Here is a 7006-nt window from a genome sequence, read left to right as displayed (position 1 = left end):
ATATCCTTAATTGCTATTTCTGCTACCTGTGCTTCCTGCAAGCATTTTGCATGCACCCATGGCTTTTCACAGTGATTTCCAATTTGTCCTCAATATCAGCTCGGTGCTGATGGACCTTAGCAGCTGCTCAAGTGTCATGGGGAGACTGGCCTTCCCTTTTGGCTTCTGAGCAGTGTGGCTACAGCACAGGGCTTCATAGAATCATAAATAAATGGGTTTGAGTTGAAAAGAACCTTAAGATCATTTAGTTCCAGCCCCCTGTGATGGGCAGGGACACTTTGCACTAGACCATGTCACCCAAGGCCCTGTGCACCTTCAAGCAGGACAGACTAAGTCTAATCTTCTTAATTATTTTTTTTAATTAATTACTGTTGAATGAGGATTTTAATTTTGCCAGCTTTGTCCCTTTTTAGGCTTTTTAGATTGGTTATATTGCCTGCAAATATATTTGATTAAAAAAAAAATCAGGTTTTCTTCTCAGCAGAGACACAAGACACCTGGTATGCATGAGAGCTCCAAGAGAAAAAAAGGCTGACTAATAGCAGAAATCATGCTTTGGAGTTTGCAGGTGAATCTCTTCTTTCAGTTTTACAAAGAGAATTTCTGATCTACTTCTCAGGTGTTAAAAAAGGCTCAGGGATAGACAGTTACCGGTGCTATTTCTCACTGTAAGGCTGAGCAAGGAGGTGTATTCATCTGCTGAGAAGTATCCCCAGCAAGAAATAGGGGTTTATCCGTATCAACTCAGATTGACATTTTATAAAGTTATTCTCAGTTTGGATGACATTTCAGTTCTCCACGCACTGTAATAGACTAAATGAAAAGATGTAAACTTGGTAAATTTAGAATTCATATTGAAAAATTAAAAACAATAGATTGAAACTAAGTCCATCAAGAACTCCTGTGAGATACACTCCCTACCTCATTTGTGAGATAGTATCTTCTCCATAAGGATTTCAAATGTCAATGGAGATACTTTGTTGGGGAGTGAGAGATGTTCATGTCTAGAGACCACAAGCTTTGGTGCACTGTGTGCCCACAGATACCAGGCAGACAATGGGAAACTTTGAAGGAGAACCTGAATATGCCTGGGAAAATCAAAGCAAATTGCAAGTTGTCAAGTTAGCAGGACTTTTAACAGTCACCATATAGATGTTCTAACTCATTTTATTTTGCATTTGTGAAGATCTGGGAATTGACACACAGTGTTACCACATTTCAGTTGGGAGATGGTATCTACCACATGGCAAAGAGACTGTAGGACTGTGAATGGCAAAGAGATACAGCCCTTCCCACTGTGAAGCACCAGAAACCATTTCCAGGTTGCCATGAAGGAAGAGCAACCTATTTTAGTTATACTGGCCCAAACCTTTCAACTCTGCTGCTACCACATATATGTCAATAAGTTGTTTTATTTTTCACCCAGAGGTGTTCAATTCCGCTAGCACTGGCTATTGTTAAAATAGCTCAAGAGAAACACCAAATTCAGCTTTAACCCATAGGCATCCCAGCACTGTATGGTTTCAGTCTGGACATGCAGCTTGGTACCCACAACTCTCAAGGCAGCAAGCTTAGCAAACCTAAAGCAAGTTAAGACACAATGCCACCTGCTCTTGCTGCCTTCTCTGCCAAGGGGCCAGGAAGATGAACCACGGTTTGAGAGAGCTGCCGATTCCTCACCAGGGATCAAAGGAAACAGCTCAGAAAGCAGAGCAGTGCCTTATATAGTTGTAGTCTGCAGTCACAGGATAGGATGGGGCTACTGAACATCAATGATATCTTTGTGGTATTCTCTCCCAGGATGAAAGCACATTTTGTTCTTTCCACCAAGCTGGCATGGGAGAGCATGTCCTATAAACAGCAGAAGCACTGAAAACTGGTTTCCTGGGGATGCACTCATGTGCATGGTGGTGCAGTGCTCTGAAGATTTCTCCACTCCCAGTAGCTCTTTGCCACATGAATCTCTGGTGGCCCATCCAAGTTGAGGATGCTCCCGTTTCCCTCTCCCCTCAAGGAGAGCATTGGTAGTCTTTGCTTTCCATTAGCTGCCTGCCTATTTCCACAGTACACAAAAACCTTTTATCCTTGAAGGCTTCAGGACTTATGTCTGAACATCTTCTCATGTAGACCTCCACTTGAACAGAAGTAAAGGGTAGTTTGCAAGAGTAGCTCAAATCCATGCAAGCGCATTTGGACTCTCAACGTCTAGGACTGGATCAGTTCAGGGAAGATTATCTCAAACTTCTGTAGTGTGTTTTCAAATTGAATTCATTGTGGTTTTTCATTCCCATCCCTTGCTTCTTATTACACCTTTCTCCAATGGGTTAAAGGGCTCTTAGCCACCCAGCCACTCAGCATCCTCTGCCTGTGAAAGCAGGCATCCATTCTTAAAGCAAATTCTATATATCTGGATCCTTGGTTTTCTGTCCCTTTGTTTCTTGCAAGATAATCCAGCTGGACAATCTTAAATTGGGCAAATCTTAAGTTTCAGTCTAGCCTGTTATAAAGCAGGAGTGAAAAATAAAATACCATTTCGATTTTCATTTTGTTTTTCCATATAATATGCATGGTATTTCTGGAAAACGGTTATGCTAATATTTCAGGTCTAAGTCCCATGAAAAATGAAGTAGAAAGCACCTCCTCAAACACTATAATTGGGTTATTAAACACAGTAAAATGCACAGTTCTTCCACATGACTTTTCCTTTCAGTTTTTAATGGCTTTTTAGGTACATGTCTGCATTTCATCCATGCAGCACAGAGCAGAGGAGATAAGGAGCCATCTATGCTGGCTGTTGGGCAAATAAGAAGTAATTATCAAAGCTAGTTTTGATTTAGCAATGTTACAATTGGATCACAGTTTTTTTGCCCATCTTTTGCTACTAAAATGATTGTAAGACTTGACTAGAATTATTTCTCATCTGCCCACAGCCAGGCACCTAAATCTATATTTAAGCACCTGCAATCTAGTCTAGGCTGATTTTCAGGACATAAAGCGTGTACTGTTCCCTCTGCTGTTCAAGGAATTTGTTTCAGGCTCAGTTTCTCCGAAAATTATACTTCTTATTTAGGTCATTAAACCCAGAGGCAGGTTTATGTGATCACATTTGCCAAGACCACACTTCTGGGTCATTCTTTTGTTGTGAATGTCCCTTCTCTACCCCCACCTCTTCCCAAGAAAAAACAAGAAAAAAAAAGGAAAGAGAAAATACTGATTCTTACAGGAAGCCTTATGATTCATGTGGATAGTGTGTCTCTCTCTACCCCTTCAGTGTTCCCACCTAGCAAAGCTGTTCACAGTAGGGGACAAGGAACACTTCTCAAAATGGACATTGAAAGTGCCTGTATGGATGTGAATGTCAGGCTGAAACCTGCTTTTTCTGTAGCCAGACCCATGAGGAGTACTCACACCTTCACAGAGTTCCACCCCACTGGGACAGAGATCCTGAAATTACTATAAAATAGAAAGCCCAGATAACATGGTACCTGGAAGTTGTGCAGTGTGCTGGAGATCAACAAACAAACCTGCTGGAACCAAGCAGAAAAATACTTCTGCCCACTGTACAAGCTGATCATTAGAGGCTGTTACTGCATCCCCCTGAACTATCTATCTCATTTATCTCTAACAGACGTTCAGCAGCAGCAGTGATTTCAGACAGTCCAGAATGCTTTTTGGCTGGACTCAGCAGAACCCATTACGTCACAGAATTGTCATATTTGGGTTGGAAGGGACTCTAAAGCTCATACACTTCCAATCCCCCTGCCATGGGCAGGGACACCTTCCACTAGACAAGGTTGCTCCAAACGCTGTCCAACCTGGCCTTAAACACTGCCAGGGATGGGGCAGCCACAGCTTCTCTGGGCAACCTGTGCCAGTGCCTCAACACCCTCAGTTTACAAATTTAAAAATCCCTTTAGTCCATTTCCTATGGTGTCCTGCTTGGGAGAGCAAGTGGAAATGCAGACTCTGTGCTATCCCAAATGCTAGGCCCTGGGCACTGCAATTAGGCACTGGAGCTGTGTCCAAGTAGTCTAGCTTAAGTGTTACAGTTTGGTACTGATTGTTTAGGTGGAGCCTATACCAGCACTGTCAATACAAAATGAACAAGAGGGAGGAGATCTGGTGATGTTACGTGATGTTACACTTGCTGTTTTGATGATATATTCTTACTAAAATGAACAGGATTAAGCTGTCTTACGCCCTTTTGTTCCTGGGGATATCACCCAGATGAGTAAAAGCCTCCCTGGTCAAAGTTCTGGATGTTTTACCCTATGACACTGTCCATGCTACATCTGTATGTACAATCTAGAGATCTAGAAAGTATTTGCATATGTATTAAACAAAAGCCTTGGGGCCAGGGATATGGAGAACTCTCAGAAAATTCATTTGGAAAGCAAGGGTTGATACCTTATCCCACCCAATTGACTTCCTCAGATATGAGAGATGCTGCTGTACAAGGGTGTAGCACCAAAAAGGAAGGCTCTTGGAGTTTTCCATGCTTGTGCAGAAGGGGCTTTTTTTAATCCTCCTATTTCTATGGGCTGCTTACAAGACAGTGTAATATAAGAATGTCTTTGAGTTTCAATGGATTTAGAAGTCATAGCACAAAAGGGTGTCTTGCGGAAGAAATTGCTGTAACAGCTAGGAACAGAAGTGGGAAGATGATTTTCCTCCAGAGTGGTGACATTTTCATTTCGCTGCAGCCCTGTTATGCTTAGGTACTTATTTTTGCACCAGAGAGCAGTAATATCAAGCAGATTGCAAAGTCAAGCAGGAAGGACTTAGACTGTCCAGTGTTTCCAGCACAGAGAAGACATTAGCCAAGTTCCTAACAAGGCCAGTTATGGGTTACAGAAGCAATCCAAGAACTGAAGAATCCAAGTCCTCAGAAATGAGCACAGTCACCAAGACAGCAGAACATTTTGCCACCACATCAGAAATCAAAGCCATAACATCAGAAATCAAAGCCTTCCATAGCAGTACCTTCACCGATATTCAGCCACCAAAACCAGCATATCTATCCTGTGTACATCTCAGGTCTTATTCCCCCACAGTGTACCTAAGTGTGGAGAATCTTTGCACTACTGGAAAACTGCCAGATGAGTAAGACCCAAAGGAGGTAGATCATGAGTGCAGGCCTGGTCATGGCCTCCAGCCGAGGATGCCTATAGCAAGTTGCCCTGAGACTGTCAGCTCTTACCTATGCTCACCTGACAGCCACATGAACAGATGGCAAAATGCTTACCTTATTCCATCATTAGGGCATAGCCCAGAGCAACTGGAAACTCACCCAGTGGATATGAAATACTAAATGACCAAAGAGATGTCTGTTCCAGTATGGGAACTCCTAGGTAGTACAGCTTCATTAAAGTTAATAAAATAGCTGCTGGAGGATTTATTCAAATGGTGGTGAAGTTTATCCTTCTAACAGAGGCTGAAGTCATACAAGAATCCTGAAAATATGGATCCTCTTTATACTCCTCATGATTATTGTTCCCAGCAAGAGGATGTTAAATGCATACCACCACTTGCTGAGTATGGAGCAACACTGTGCCCCAGCAGACAGCACTTGGACCCAACTGTTCTGCAAGAGGAGCCCTACAGTTCAGGGTTCCTTCAAAGTCTGAGATTTCCTTCAAGATTTCCTCCAAAACACATGATCTGGGAGAACAAATGCCAGATATTTTTAAGAAGCAGCAGTCGTGGAGCTTTTGAACTCATGATGCAGTGAGTGTCATCTGAACCCTGCTTTCCCAGTTATCTTCCTTGCTGCTGAGGATCCTGGCCCCAGCAGTGAGCCAGCTTGGAAGGAGAGAAGGTTGGGTGAGCTCAGACACTGGAAGAGACCAGAGACCCTGGAGCAGTCAAAGTGTGTCCAGCACTGAGTGACTACAACAGGTAGTGAGTCCTGCCCAAAGGATTTCAGGAGCAGATGCTATCACCAGTATCCCGAAACATCAAAGTAAGGTACCTCATCATTGGAGCTGAATGGATGGTGTTTCACTGAGGCTGTAAGTAAATTTGCAGGCAGATCATGCTGTTGTTTCTCCCACAGCCACCTCTCCAGAAAGAGACTCTCATGTGAGACCTCATTTGCTGTTGCTGTGTTCTACATTAGTGCAGACATGCAGTAGTCCCACACACACTGCTGGCATTTCAGCTCTGACTAAGGGTCTTTTTCAGCGGGGGGTTGAATGCCACACTCTTGCTTCATGGTTTTCTTTGTCTATTACGAGGTCTCTGAAGTTCTTGGCTGAACCCAAGCCCTCCCCCATCCCTGTGGCACTGGGATAGGAGCCATTATGCTCCACAAAGCCTTTGTTTAACTCATCCAAGGCTATTCCTAAATTCTCCAACATCTGCAGACAGTGCATAGCACAGCATCGTTCCTGTGCCAGCCTCTCTCTGACCTGTGATGGGTGCCACAACCTTTTGTTTGGTCCCAAAGGACATGGTGGCTCCAGAGAAGGTAAGTAAAATCCTGCAGTAGCACATCTGCCCTACATCAGGAGAAAACAGGGATTTTGCAAAGAGAAAAATGAGCCCCAGGCACCTCACAGCCAGCCAAGCAGATGAGTCATTTAGGGAGCTAACAAGAACTACTTGCATATTTAATGAATCCCAGGTTCCTGCCTGCTTTCAAATTGCCCAGGGATGTTTGCGGAAGCTCTGGGTATGCTGGAGCCTAATAGGCACACTTCAGCATCCTGAAGGGAGGAGATGTTTGACTTGGATGCTTATCTCAGCACTTTTTGCTTCATAAACTCCTCTGCTGTTCTCAAGCATTAAACTCTCCAGGCTGGGAGGCGCTCAGATGGATGAGGACCAGGGGAATAGCTCCATGTCTTGGAGAAAGACAGAAAGACCTTTCTGGCAGTGAATGATCTCCATGTCTCCCCTTCCAGTACTGCTTCCAGAGTTATTAAAAGATACAGTTGTCACAGCACAATCATGAGCTTTGTTTCCATGGGTAAACCAGATTAAAAAGGAAAAAAAGGAAAAAGAC

The sequence above is a fragment of the Melopsittacus undulatus genome, chromosome 6 (genome assembly GCF_012275295.1).
Source record: "Melopsittacus undulatus isolate bMelUnd1 chromosome 6, bMelUnd1.mat.Z, whole genome shotgun sequence".
Lineage (NCBI taxonomy): Eukaryota > Metazoa > Chordata > Aves > Psittaciformes > Psittaculidae > Melopsittacus > Melopsittacus undulatus.
Note: the sequence above shows the minus strand (reverse complement) of the source record.